The sequence below is a fragment of the Helicoverpa zea genome, chromosome 15 (assembly GCF_022581195.2).
Source record: "Helicoverpa zea isolate HzStark_Cry1AcR chromosome 15, ilHelZeax1.1, whole genome shotgun sequence".
Lineage (NCBI taxonomy): Eukaryota > Metazoa > Arthropoda > Insecta > Lepidoptera > Noctuidae > Helicoverpa > Helicoverpa zea.
Window position 1 is genome coordinate 9,649,580 of NC_061466.1, and position 16,326 is coordinate 9,665,905.

The window sequence follows — 16,326 nt, forward strand, 5'->3', positions numbered from 1 at the left end:
GAACATCTCCTAAGAAAGTAACGTCGCATCTAAGGGTATATTGGGTTGCACAGATAACTAGGTTGAGGAGGTCAGATATATGCAGTCGCTGCTTATAAAACACTGGTACTCAGCTGCATCCAGTTAATCAGGAAGCGGAACTCTACATAGTTGGGAAAATGCTAGGCTGATGATGAAAATAGCGTCGCCAAAATGCGGATGTTCGGGGAACGTTATTGGCTACTCTCTTCTTTAGAACCCGCCCATTATTTTACAACTAAATCACAAATCGATCGTGGCCAACCTTTTGAAAGGTAGCACGTACTAGTACTCATCGATTTGGTCATATGGATCATCACACTTCCATTACGTTACTTGACCTACAAGAAGGCGCCTGACCTACATGCTTTACGGCCTCTCTGCTCATCGTTCCTTCCTCCGTGTTATACAAGCGTTACGCGAAAATGGTCCTTATGAATCAAGCAAGATCCGCGTCCATACATCAAGCGGTTGAAAGGACCACTTAATCCACTTCACGGGTAAGTGTATGTGTGAGATATGATGTCATTCGTCACACAACTCTGCCACATGTGATACTGTGTGTGACGATTCACGTGTTCCGTGTAATTTGCCGTGAGCGCCATATTTTGGGGCCTAGGTTAGGCTTGTAAGATATCATTTTGGTTGGTAACTGGTAACATTAATATTAAGGTTTAAGTGGATTTTCTTTTCATACTAAAGTCTTAGAATAAGTTATTTTTAGTATAAAAAATATCGACTTCAATTCGGATGTGTACTCAATTAGTGATAGGATATTTTTACATTATTTAAATACAGATACCTACACAACTTTTTCATAAAACACTGGCACGATGAAAACTAAATTAAGAGGTAGAACACTTTATTTTTGAAGTCCGCAATATTTCAAACCCATAATAAAGACAGCTAAAAATGCACTTTCTGCAGCGTAGTGTTAAAAATTTTATGATCACTGCTTGTCACCGCGCGAAATGTCAATTAAACTTTATGACATCACTCTACAGGCTCATTTTAGTGGCAACCATATAAAATTCCTTTGTGTAATTCTCGCTATAGAACCTGCAATAATAGGCAAACAAAGTTTTTTTTTTATTATATGATTTATTATGAAATGATTTATTATTATTACAAAGTTTTTTTTTGAGTGATAAAATATTTTAAAAGTGAAATAAAATTTTGCGCAAGGTATAATTGAGTAAGGTACAGGTACGTATAGAGCAATTTTTTTCCTTATTATAAATATTTATGTACTAATTTATACGTTATAAATAACTAAGTAGTCGATCCTTGTCGTAAAGTGCTCTTGCGACTATCTGCGTAAATATATCTTTACCTAGAACATCATTTATTTCAAGTTATGCCCACAAAATAATACTCTAACTTAAAATAAAATGACTGAATAACTCTAACTTATTAACTGCCACAATCTCAAAGCTGCTTCTTATTGCTTCAAACAAGTAACTTAAGTTATAATAGCTTAACCAAGTCTTAAGGACTGGTCCTAAGGGGTATCTAATAATTACGGCTTACTTACTCTTAAGGTTAGACCGATTTGGTGCTATCAAAATTTATAGACCGTTATTATTTCTGATGGTTCTATCTTGAAGTTTAATCGGACAATTATGGTCTGTTTTGTGGAACGTTATCAGAATTAAAACTTTGTGTTAAATTGTCCAGGTTAAATGACCATAAATAGTAATTAATGCCACTACTAAAATACGTAGTTTGAAATAGTTTGTTCTAGGAACGAAAGTTATAGCGAAACTGTTTGACAAACATGTTTAATGCGTTTGTGCAGATAATTAAAATAGCTTTATTGCACAATTATCATTTTTGTTCATTGGTTACCAGAGCTCGGCTGAGAGCTTCATATTAGGGCCCACCAGAGCTAAAGCCTGGCGGGAATGCAGGACAGAGAGAATCTGACACTCCTTCATGCTGCACCCACAGCCGGAGGGGTCAATTTCCCATCTCTAAACAAAAAGACAACGAAAGTAAAGGACCTCATCACAACTTTCTGATTGTACTTGGCACTTCCTACCTTCTTAAGTCGAATACAATACTACCTCAATTTGCAATTTGTTTAGCTAAACATAAGTAGATCCCACAGTGTAAATCTTTAGATAGATTCAGGAAACGCTATTTGGTAAGAGACACAGTAAAATTTAAACTCATAGTATCAAAAACGGTAATACCAATAGTAGAACATTGAAATGCAAATGTATTTCCACCAGCTAATGATATCCCGCAAAACACATTCCACCATAAGATAATAGCATTTCATAATGTTCTAACTCGCGGTTTAAATGGAGCCTAATATCGGTGCTAATAGGCTATTAATAGCCACGTTGATAGGCAAAGGCTAGCCAATGAGATGGCTAACGAAATCATGGCAACAGTGGGTAATGGATGGTGATTTAGCCAGGTTTTGGTATTGAATTAGGATTTAGTTTATTGGATTCCAGTTTTGAAGTGGTATTAGAATTTTAGAAGCTGTTGCGGGACTGTAGATGTCGTCGAATAGTTGTCACTGGTTTTGTCAAGACTTTGAATTCATTCTCAGCCTTTCTACACTCCTATTGCAAGCACAGGACGATTTTGACCTCAATTTTGAATGAGACGATTGGTGACCTCAGACTTTAAAGACCAGGTTTCCTCAAGATTTTGAATATGTATTACTAGAAACTAGAAAACTAGTAAATGAGCTATGAGCTTTCATTAATGTTCACCAATTGAAGAGTAGGTACGATAACTTTCCATTTATTAGTAAAAAATATTCGGATTTGTCCGTTATTAAAATGCCTTAAAACATACCTAAGCAGTGACAATAATAACACCATAGCTTAAACACTACAGTATACCCATCATCATACCAACTAAATACTTGAAACAAAATCTAATCCGCATGACCCGAAGAAAATTCCGGAACACAAAATCACATGTTAGAAACCGCAACACCTGTACCCAAACTATACGAAGCCGCAAAGGTACAAGGGTCCGATCCACCACCATACCGAACTTCGCCGAAACAATCCATACATTTAAGCGGGGATGGTGAACTATTGGTATGAGGCAAAATCGTTTGGGCATGCCAATATAATGTTGGGCTGCTAAAACTTGTAAGAAGAGCTTGTAGGTTGATGACTTCATTCAGGGCATAGAAAAGTACTTAAAAATTTGAGGTATGTATCGTATTCTATGGATAGAACGTAAGGGTAGCCTTTTTAAGGAAAATGGGATGTTATCAGATAAAATAGAAAGAGCACGTGGCTAAATAATAGCCGAACGAGACGATTGATCATGTCGTCGGTCCATTCCGAACGTCTGCATTCAAAATAAAATTATAAGTGCATCTAAATTCACATAGCCATAACCCACCTCTTTAGATTAATAATAATTTAACATGAAGGCACACCCCCTATTAATATAATATTTTAAAAAATAATTTCACCACGTAAGCCAAAGGTTCTCAACCCCAGCATTAAGGAGTCAAGTGGCGTGTTTAAAGGAGCGGCCGTCAGGGTCGCAGAGTTATTGGTAGCTACCATTTCTGAACTAACAATTCACGACAAGTTTTTGGAGTTTGGGCTAATGTAAAATGTAAATTTCAGAGATAGGGTAAACGACCTTTCTGGAATGCGTCAAAGAAGATCTTTTGCACTTTTTTAAATTGTGTATGTTTTAACCCAAAAGTGCATGGATATTTTGTAGTTCTTTGATTTACAATGAATAATTCCCAATTGCATGTGAAAATCTTTTCAGATTTTGTTACTTACTAGAAAGAGAATGTTTGAAAAGTTGTAACACCTTTGACTTAATAGGAAAACAATATTAAGATATTCTTCAAAACCTCATACTTCTTGTTACTTGCACCACCCAAAACAACGAAACCGTCGGAAATACGACGAACACTAGGTTTTATTTGGTGACGCATATTGCTAGTCCTCACCTATGTGGTATATAGTCCGCCTTATATTCTTGATAGTTGAGCCACCTTTACCTAACTTTGGTCCTTGGTCCTTTGAGGATTGTTGGAGCTTATTTATCTTTATTTTTCTTTTGTTTAGGTAGAATCGGATGATATGAGACCTCGGTGCTTCTTATGTGAATTGATATTACGATTGGATTATATAAAAAATATATATTATGGATCATTTTCTTCCTTCTGAATTTTTTTACTAAAAGTATTTAATACATTTTTGCAAGCACTCAATTCGTGAAACTTATTAGAAAATAATACATTTCCCACGAACAATGCCCACGCCGAGAGAGAGCCGAAACAATCTTGATCACTTAAAACTAACTAATGATCCACACAAATCTGCTAAAACCACAAAACATTTACTAACGCCAACGAAATTATAATACAACTCTGAGATAACAGCAGAAATAATTAATGTTATACCCGTTAATTTTGCACAACAACAATTTATCAAGGGTTCTGAGATAGCAGGAAATCTCACGTTTCACTAATAAACTTTGGTTACGACTGTGATCAATGGTGGTGTGATTGTAACTAGTTATCGACAATGTGTAGATGTTGGCGGATCTTCAATGTATGCGACAAGCTTGCGAAGATTAGAAAAGAGATATGGCCCGGTTGGGGTCCATTGGAAGTAAGTTATTGTTGACCAGAACGAGTCATCTTGAAATGAGCATGTTAATAAATGGTTTGGATCCTCAATTGATAAGTTTCCTAAGGGGTGAGCCAAAAAGTTGGTTTTTATTTTTGGTCCTAAGATCCGAAGGGAAGAAGGAACATATTCATGTGTATTGAATAGATATCGGTATGAAATCACATAAAAATAAAATACAACCTTTTTAACGTCACACAATTCATATTTACCCCGAAAATTATATCGCGAATACAATCGGAGAGCGATAAAAATATTTGCCACGCACACAAATTTGGGTATAAGGCTACACTATATTGAATTTCGACGGAATATCTACATTCTAGTGTAACAGAGGAAACACAATTGAGGCAGCCACACTTTACGACATCCTATACCTTTTGGAATATGGGATGAAGGATGTTTATGGATGGATAAATGTATTGTGCGAAGACATGCTTTTCTAGGGAGATGAGAAACTATTTCTTTCCTAGAAATTTTGCGTATTTTTGCTGAATTGAGAGTTGTCATGATGGTGAAGAGGCTGTTGATGAAATTGGGGAACAATATAGACATGATGAGAAATATAAATAAAATGACAAAGTATAGAAATCACTAGACACAGGCAGACAGTATATTTCAACTGTAGGGTAGCCTTCATAGAGCATTTATCGTGTGATAAAAATTAACTACTAACACCAAGACTTTCAAAATTACATTAACTTTCCACTTCTATCGACTTCCCAGAATAGTAGAGGTTCTTTCAGACATTTATAATTTTTTTTACCAAATGTTTTTGTGCGCTCTTAGAAGTTTGTATTCGTTTAAACAATGGCACCTATGTACATCATTATCACAATCACTGTCCCAATTTTTTGTATATTTTTTTTATATTTTTAAACCACTAGTACAGATGTATTTGCCCAGAGAGCTCATGCTTGTTTTCGCTTGTCATGGTAAAACTACTCGCGTTATGCATTTTGCATGCCGCCAACTTTAGCGCACAGGTACGCCGTACAAATGTATTTTATGGAGGTGACATAAATGTACAGGCTGTATAAAAGTGCAAATTGTTCTTGTAATGTTTTGGCATAAGCCTTTAAGTGGCTCAACCTTACTCTGAGTTCAGTTTATTTGGTGCTTTATCTGAAGCTATGTATTTTGTAATTAACAGTTAAGAAAATATATTCACCTCATGGCTCATGGTTCATCGTTCCTTTGAGGAGGATAGAATTTGGTTCAGTACATTTGATGCCTAATCTAAAGTCTATTATTTCAGCCTCAAGGAAAGGCCTTGAATCAGAAGCCATTTTGATTTGATTTCAATAGAGATTATTTAATTTGAATAATACAATATTGAAGTTATTGTAGACTAAACCATTATGGAAGCTTTTCAACAAAGAATACATTTACTGAAACAAAATAATTTTCTAGAACAATAATTGTGAATAATACATTTCAAATGTAGTCTCAATAAATTGTGTTAAATAGTCTAGTTACTTAGTTATTACTTAACTAGTTTCCCCCAGCGGTTTCACTCACGTGCCGGGAATAAAAAGTATACGAAATCTTTCTCAATAAATGGACTAACCATGAAAGAATTTTTCAAACAACCTCTTTGTTATTAGTGTAGATTAAAAAATACGAATATCATTATTTTTTCTTTAAAAAACGAAATTTTCCATCTCAAAATCCAAACAACACCAAAAATCTGCAACATCCTCATAAAACCGAACAACAAGCGCTACATTTTTCCACATCATACACTCTAAAACTTAATACTGGAGTTGTCCAATAAAAATATCGTAAGCAACAGCCTGGTTCGTAAAGTAAACTAAGCATGGCGTCCGGCGATCCAACTTTGGTCAACTGACTACAAGACACACTCCGCTCAACTTGGTCACTGGCTAAGGCGAGTTGCAGAAGACTGGTTTTTGTATGTGGATGACTTAGTTTAGGGGCACTTCGAAATTTGAAGATGTATCGCATACCATAGATTGGAGTTAAAAGTAGGCTTTTTAAAACAATGGAATGCATTATATACTACCATTGTAAATAGGAAGCTGACTAGAAAAAGCTTCTTTTGTTTGTTTTGTTTGAAAAAGCTCAATCCCAATTTGAAAATAATATCATACTTAAATAGCCGACTACTTGTATCCGGCTGCATTAAGTAACTCATACAGGAAGCGGGTGACACAGCTGATGGAAGTTAGTTAGATATAATGAAAGTTAGTGCCATGCTCTAACTGATCAAAACCTACCCATGTACCTTCTAGAGCCCTTCGCTTCAGAGCCATATCGTCTCCTTCAAACAAGTGCGCTTATTGCATTGTTATTTTTCTAACTGCCTCGTTGGTCTAGCTGTCGCAAGTGCGGCTGCTGAGCACGAGGTCTCGGGTTCGATTCCCGAGTCGGGCCGAAATAGCTTTGTGTGTTTTAGAAGACTTTCGCAAAGCGGCCCGGAGCCTGGAAGCTGGTGATTGATACACACGTGCATCGGAGAGCACGTAAATGTCGGTCCTGCGCCTGATCTCTCTCCTGTCGTGTCGGATTACCGTCCCATCGGGCTATGCGAGTTAAGGAATAGTGAGTGCACCTGTGTCTGCGCAAATGCTCGTGCACTATAATACGTCCTGCGTAGTTGGCTAATCTCCTTACATGAGAACAGCCGCCGTAGCCGATAATCGGCTAGGAGGACATCATCATCATCATCATTTTTCTAATGATGTTTGATAGCAAAAGGTTTCTGCACTCCCACCAGATCAAAAAAGAGACCAGTTCCTGAGCTGTCCGATGAAAATCGGTGACCAACAAAGGCAGTATTCTGTAGCCACCCTAATATAAACTGTTGGTGTTGATCTTCAGAGATATTAATCCTGCAGTTTGCAATGATGGGGGTTTGAGTTTGCTTCGAGTAAGTAGCGATTGATGGTCCAAAGTTCTTAATTAGTCTTATACAGCTCTGTGAAAGCATTTTGCAAATTCTCGGATTTAACAACGGTTATTGATAAAGGGAATCCGGGTTACTGGGGTCAGATAATTATGTAGTCGCATCATGCAAACACTGGTATTCAGCTGTATTCAGTTAGATTGGAAGCCGATTTAAACATAGTTGGGAAAAGTATCGAAATTGTTTTAAGAATAAATAATTTTAATGTTTTTCATGATTTTTCTATAACTTCTTCTATGTATGTTACTATTCCTGCACTTTACGTTTCATTTGAAATTAATATTTAACATCAAAGTAGCAGATTTTAATTAAAAACGTACAAAAATGCAGTTTCGTTCTCAAAAGGCAAAGCTTATCCTAAAAGGACCAACTTTTTCCCAAAGGCTTCATTATCTAAGTAGCACCTCCCTCGTACTCAAATACTTACACAATTAAAATTTCAAACAAACACGCCCTTTGCCAACAAAAATCCCTAAAAAGTAACATATAACAAAGCTAATAACTTGTCGTGGGTCTCAGAACATTAAATAAAGGGTCCATAATTATTAAGGCCAATCCATGTACTTCACAATTAGCCAAAGGGTTTTAATACCTTTGTATTCCTTACCTTGAAACATTCGCGATTTAATTAATTTAATTCTGTTCAACTTTCCTTCCATTATTTGAGTTCTGGGGGTTAATTTTAGTTATTATATTATCCGTAATGCAAACAATACGTAAATAACAAGCTGTGGTTTCTATTTATTTAACATGGCCGGTTTGATTAGGAGCGCTGTATTGTTACTGCGGCGGAGTTTTCGCCAAAGATGAATGGAAGTGTAATATGGAATTTACATGCGCTTTGAATATGAAAAGCTAATGAGGAAACCGGACTAAGTTGTTGTATCAGGCTAACAAGCTTGCAGTGGCAAGATTAATTTTCTTAATTGGAATCGTCGGTCCAAATGACGACCTCGATGGCGCAATGGTCATCATGCCGGACCGCCGAACCTGAGGTCCCGGGTTCGATTCCCGGTTCGGTCGACATTTGTGTGATGAGCATGCTTGTTGGCCGTGGTCTGGGTGTTATGATATGTATTTATAAATATGTATATATGTAGTTTATCAGTTGTGTTAGCACCCATAACACAAGTTAATAAATAACTTACCATGGGGCTAACCGACCGTGTGTGAAAAAGGTGTCCCGACATTATTATTAAATGTAAAATGTAGTTAAAAATAATTTTGGTCCTTTCATCCGCAAATGTTAACTACATTCAACTTTCATATTTTATTCCGAAACTGGAATAAGAACCAAGCTTTATCATACTGCGACATAACACAAGGTGAACCAGATTCACCCCACAGTTATCGGTCCTTTTTTTCCTCAAACTTTTTCCACGTATAAATCATATTAATACAGTTATAAATAACGGCCAACATTGAAAAATAACTAGGTACACGTATTTTAAATCTATCTACACGGCATGGCGCAAAAAGTATTGTAATATTCACGTAATTTTTTTGATTCATGAGCCATTAGGTAGCGTTATTGAACTTTCTGGAAAAAAGGTAAGGTTCCCTGACGACTGAGGGTGGAAGGACCAATATTAAGTCGTCGGCCTCTGGTCTTTTTAATAATGCTATAAGTTATATTCGTTTCTTTGTTGAATTTGGATGTTGATGTTAGTTTTGCTGTGATTGAATTAGTTAGATGAAGTGTTTTAAAATAATGAGGAAAGAAAGCGACGAAACGTGGGGATAAAGATACGTTATAAATGGTAATCAAATCTTAGATATAAAATAAATCACTATTAATTACTTTTATACCTTTTTTTTTCATTAAATTCAGTCCTTCCAGGAGTAATTTCATAGGTAAATAACGTAAAAAAACTACGTAATTTTCTCAATCAATTTTGTTTACAATTACACCAATACCACTTCGAAAAAAATCAAAATGAAAACTATAAACTATCAAACCCCATTCCATCAGATTCCACAGCAATATACGACTACGTATTCCGTATCTTCTACCTAAACACAGATACGTAAGTTATGAAAGTACGGATGGCCGCCAATCTAGTGCTGTCTTCAATCATTCCGGGATTTTGTCGCGACATCCCATTTCCGAATTCGTGACTCCCATATATATGTATATATAAAGCGGTAGGTAAGTTTGTATGTATAGGTGCTGTAATATCAAGGTGTGTGGGTGATTTTGTGCGAGAAGGCCTTAATGTGTTGGGTGTGATATGGTCTTTTGCTAGGTACATGTTTTTTGATATTGGTTAAGATTGTTTTGACTATTTATATGTCTACTTCTACATCATTATGAAAATTATCTAAAACATAGTGTTGTGATAAAATCAGATTTTAAGGAACTAAAATTAAAAAAGACTTTAAGGTTCTTTGATGAATACGCATGCCTTTTTTGTAAGCCAAGGGCTGACTTCATTCAGTTTTTTAAGCAAGATTTTTAAGTTACACTCTATTTCAGATCTTTAATTCGATTGATATAGTACAAAAGACCAACTGTGTAGTAAATAAAAGACTGCAGTAGTCCAATTATAGAAACATCCATATATCAGCTTCCCTTTTGTCAGCTTTTGAAAAAAATGTTACCAATATCACTCGATATTTCCCTGACGAATATACAAATGAAATGAAATGAAAGGACAATGCTAATCTTTGTATGGAAGTTGGGCTCAAGTGTTGCCCACAGTAACTGCATAGTGTATTATGTTCCATAGGCTTATATTAGGTCCCAGACCAAAGCATTTCGAAATCTATCCCGGGAGTCCTGAGAAAAACTGGTTTGACTCTTATTCAATATTACATAAAAATAAGCTTACGAACTCTTAACTATTCCACTTTTATTACCTTAATTGAAATGAATTATATTCATTGACAAATACGAGGTATTGTACACGACTACTTTTTGTTAACCGACTTCCAAAAATGGAGGAGGTTCTTAATTCATTTGTATTCTTTTTACGTTTGTACGTGCATAACTCCGTCGTTTACCAATCGATTTCAACAATTATTTTATTGTTTGTAAGGGCTTACTTCCTCAATGGTTCATTTGTCATCCGGCCCAGGGTCTGGTGATGGAACCTCTAAAAAAATCGGGAGCGACTCTCGAAAAATTGTAGACACATATCGAGTAAAACCTTGTCATTCGGGTATATGTGTCAGACACCACAAAACTGTAATGGTTAAGATCTGACCTGACAATGGAGACGACAGAGAGACGAGGGAACTCCTCAACGGTATCTACTAACTACCTCATGTTCGAGCTTATTTTATTCCTCTTGATAAGATTTTTCTAGAAGATAGCTTATTGCGCAGGCACCTTGTAGATTTAAACCGTAAATTCAAAAATATTGCGGTAATTGCCTTTTTTTTCAGAAAATCATTGTCAGTTCTTATTAGAATCCAACGCTTTTAGAATTTATTTGAAAATCACAGTAAAAAAAACCCATTCCAACATTTTCCAGCACTGGATCCTGACAGCGAGATCCTAAGACTTATTTGGCAGAAAAGTCTTATCAGATTAATCTCTCGGGATTTCAAAAATATTTTGATTTCATGTTTAGAGTGAAGTAAAGAATCTATTTCAATCACTCCCACTACTGGGCAAATGGCACAGGCTTTGTGAAGCGATTGTTCATCTATATACATATAATAAATCTGTAAAAAAACTGTGTCTGTACATTGAATATATAAAAAAAATAATAATTGGGTGGGGTTTAGAAACAGTAATGGAGCACAAATCCAAAAAAAAAATTCTGTCTGTATGTCTGTATGTCTGTATGTCTGTATGTCTGTATGTCTGTTTGTTTGTACACGCTAATCTTCCGAACTACTGAACGGATTTCAATGATTTTTTCTTTGTTGTGTCAGTATTAAGCCTGGTTAACATATAGGCTATAATTTATCTTCGAAACTTGAAGACCTGATGCAGAACACCAACAGACCAACAAAACTATAAGAGATACAAAAATGGTGTCATGGCAAAAATTGTTTCATGTGATGAGCATTTTCAGCTGAGATAATAAATTTGAAGATCTGGAACACCTGATGTGGAACCCCAAGAGCCCAGCTTCTCTGTACCATATACAGGTATGCCGTTTTAGCAAAAGTTGTTCAATTTGATGAGCACTTTCTATTGACTTATACAAATTGAAGATCTAAAACACCTGATGTGGAACTCCAGGGGCCCAGCTAGACTATAGCATATAGAGGTATGACGTTTTAGCAAAAGTTGTTCAATCTGATAAGCACTCTCTGTTGACTTATAAAAATTGAAGATGTAAAACACCTGATGTGGAAACCCAGGAGCCCAGCTAGACTATAGCTTATAAAGATATGACGTTTTAGCAAAAGTGGTTCAATCTGATAAGCACTCTCTCTTTTGACGTATAAACATCGAAGATCTGGAACACCTGATGTGGAACTTCAAGAGCAATACTACACTTTAAATGTATAGAAATGAATGTTATGAAATAGGTATGGTGAATCAAAAAAAGTAATTAGTCCATCTTTTAGATAACCCTAAAATAATGGACACGTATTTTTTCTTTTCTCCTTCTCACAAACAAATAATAACGAAGATATAACACGCTTGAATTTTGTGTTAAGTCACTGCTTAGTACAAATTTTACATACCTAAACGTGGCGTCACGAGCCCCCACTCTCCGACTTTGTTGCGTTATTTATATCTCATTATTATTTTGTATGTCTCTTCCAGACCTCGGGACTACAGAGTTCCGAATTTTTGGGAGCCAACGTGAGGCCAAAGCCAACACGCTGAAGCCCTTTTGAGACAACTTTAATGAAATGGTGACACAAAACCGACAATTATCCCTTTATACACTATAGAAATGAACCCAAGGACAATCCCCGGTGAACGTCGTTAAAAAAAAGACAATCTGTGCTATACCATTGCTAACTGTGGATGAATACTACTTGGGCTATTGTGATGGGATGCTAATGGACTAGGAATGGGGAAACTACGGGAACTATGGCACCTGCCGATGACAATGTATTAGATACATGTAAAAATGGCAGGTGGAGACTCGCCAGCTCACTTACTGGGCCCCCGGGAATCTGTCACTGAATAGCAACAAAAGGGCAACAGGGACATGACCGGCTGAAGTGTGAGGATACCTCGGCGGATTTTAAACGCAGATTACGCGCTCCCTGTGGGTCACTTACCACGAGGCACCTATCCTCCGAGCAGGACTACTAATCCTGCTCAAGCGACTCCACTCTGGATGGTCAAGCCAAGCCAGAGACGTGAGACCTACCCCCATCATGGTTCACTCCGACCGGCCGGAGATGGGGGACAGTACACTCTCCCTGGAGAACTCAGTATATATGCCCCGCGGGGTCGCTACTCCCCGTCATCAGCCTCAGATGTCCTGCGATGCTTGTATCTCATTATTATTGTCGTTATTATCTCAATTTGCCTTTGTCCCAATTAAGTTAGGGTCGACTTCCAGTCACGATGCAACTGAGTACCAGTGTTTTAAAAGGAGCGACTGCCTATTTGACCTCCACAACCCGGTTAACCGCTCAACCCAACACCCCTCGGTAAAACTGCTCAGACTTACTGGCTTCTGACTACCCATAACGACTGCCAAGAATGTTCAATGACAGCCGGAACCTACAGTTTAACATCCCCTCCAAATAACGGTCATTGGTATCCAAAATATACGTAGAAAGTACATACGAACTTAGAAAAGTTGCATTGGCAGGTACTTGCCAGACCTGGAATCAAAGACGCACGCTCATACTTGAGAGATTGGTTCTCTACCCACTAAACCACCACGACTTCCACTAAGTCATCACGACTTCTCAGTAACATTTAATGTTTTTTTACGTAATAATACGTGTAATATTTTTGCCACACACAACTTAAATGCGGAATAATTAGAATCACTACTTTTATCCCTATGGTCACGTCTATTGCGGTTCAGTTCTCAGCGTTTTGTTTAGTCTGCTGTGCTTTTGCCGTTAAAGTACAAAAATTAAATATATGGAACCTTTCTAATGGCTATGCGTATTCCGTTGTTTTCAAGTCAACGGGCCCTTAAAATTCAATATCAGACGATTCAGATCTTTGATTTTGCTTACCCCGTAGTCGCTGGCATAAGGGACAGGATCCGCGTACGAAGTCGCGGGCAGAAGCTAGTGTGGAATATAAGAACCGGTTTTTCACCCGGACCCCAGGGACCGATTTCAAAAATATTTTAATTTCATGTTAAAAGTGAAGTAAAGAATTTACTTTAACCACTCCCACTACTGGGCAAATGCCAAAGACTTTGTTAAGTGACTATCTAAGGAGAACATTTGAACCGGTTTTTCTCGGGACCCCTGGGACCGATTTCAAAAATATTTTAATTTCGTGTTAAGAGTGAAGTAAAGAACCAATTCCAAACACTCCTACTACTGGGCAAATGGCTCAGGCCTTGTCAAGTGACTCTTCATGGAGAATATTTGAACTGGTTTTCCTCGGGACCCCAGGGAGCGATTTCAAAAATATTTGCATTACGTGTTCAGAGTGCACTAAGGAACCCTCTGGAACTACTCCCACTGCTGGGCAAACTATGAGCCCAGACCCTGGCATTGTCCTTTGGGAACAAACAAAAAATGTTTTCTGTTTATTATATTAGTATAGAGTTATGTATAAGTGTGAAAATTATGTAAAAAGTGCCACCGAAATATTATTAATGTGCATATCTAAACGCGATATTCCGCCGTGTTGCCGCCATATTGTAAATATTCATGAATTTATTTATTCGTTTACACCGCAGTAGACATGTTTTGATATTTGTGGTCAGATTTGAAATTACGTTTTATATTTTAGAATAGAATTTATTGCATGATGTTTTGTTTAAGTAAAAGTTATTTTTAACGTTTAGAATATACTTCTATGTCATTTTATTGAATTGCCGTGTCAGTTTATGCGATGATAAGTTGCCTTAATTACACAAAACTTAGGCATAAATAAATATATTTTGATTGCAATTTTAACCAAATTCTTTCAGGAATTGGAAACTATGATGTGTGAAGTGATTTTTTCCTAATATACTCTTGTTACCTTAAGATTGCGCTGTATACGTTTTTTTATAATACATCTATAATTTTACGTACATGCAAATCCCGCCAGTCTATCTATATAGTCATATCTTCACCATGCAATATCATAAATTTCGCATTTTATAACCATAGTGCCTCACGAAGAGGTGTAAAACTTTTACGGGTTGTAAAATTTAAACTGGGCTCTTGGACACGTTTAAATATACATATACGTAGATAAATATTTTTATAGTGTTAGTTTGATTTCAGGGAGTAGAGATTTATGGGGTTGGAGAAAATGAAATACGGTATTGGTCTTTTATTAATAGAGTTGCTGTGTTTCGCTTCCCAGGGGCTTATTTACGCACTGAGAATAAAGTAGGTTGTGAAACTATCATCAAAAGAATGCGTAGCTGCGATAACTTGAATACTGTTCAGACACTCTTAAACCTTACTAATATTATAATGCGAAAGTAACTCGGTATCTGTCGCGCTTTCTGATCAAAACTATGTAACAAATTTAAATTAAAGGTAAACATTTAAATAGCTAATAAAAATATCTATAGATGGCTTTCTGCAACTGAATATAAAGTAGCCTATTTCCTTTCTCAGACTTTAGACGAAATGTGTCTGTACACATTTCGTCTGCATAATTCATGCGTAATTGTCATGCGTAATTCAGTGTACTGTCTGTATGTCTAAAAGTTTCGTATACATACACTAGTAAATGCCTAAATTGATTATATTTTGTAAAGATTACAGAAATGGAATCAAGCTTACTTTCTATCTGTCTGCAAGAACACTAAACACACCAAAAACCGAGAGTGTATCAGACAGACAAAAATGCAATAACCCATAACCGAAGCCAGACTACCCAACTAGTACACGCTAATCTTCAGCCATAATTCCTTCACGTTGGCATTCATGTTCTCAAGTAGAGCATAAGTCGCACATAATGAAATAAGTTTGGTACAACGTTTAAAACTTGAGATTTTTAATGCTCTAATATCATGTCGCTATGAAAGTTGCTCTACTTACTTTATTGCGATAATAGCCGAAGTAACTTGTGTAAAAAGTGTTCGGAATAAGTTGGATTGTCTTTTTTAATTGTTAGTCTGGGCCGTTTGCGTTACTTTTCTCAAAAGATTTAAGATTTTTCTTTGAGGGTTGCCGAAAACATATTAGTTTCAGTCTTTCAAAAACAGTTAAAAAAGGATAAATATTTTAAAATGTTTTAGTAATATTAACTCTCTACATTTATACGTTATTACAAAAAAAATATAATTGGAAATTAGATTCAATTTTATCACAGGCGTAAGCATAAGCAAGAAATATCACTGTCATTTGCCTAACATGAAAAAAAAATAATTCCCGACATGAACCATCATCGAGTACCTAAGTACAGTCAATCAAAAACAATATATCACCACTACCAAAAGTCATTATAAAAAATCGTCAAAACACATACTTAGAGTCAATATTTCATAACAATTCCCAACCGTAATAATTCGTCGTAAAACTGATATTCTTGTACCTACCCGGTTTTGTACCACCCGGGTTTGTACCACTCACCTTAATGAAAATGTTATTTTCAATTGTCATGGGAGGATTACGTTTCTACTCAAAGATGTATCAATAATATGAATTTATTTTGTATAAGGTATTTTCTGAAATTTTATATCA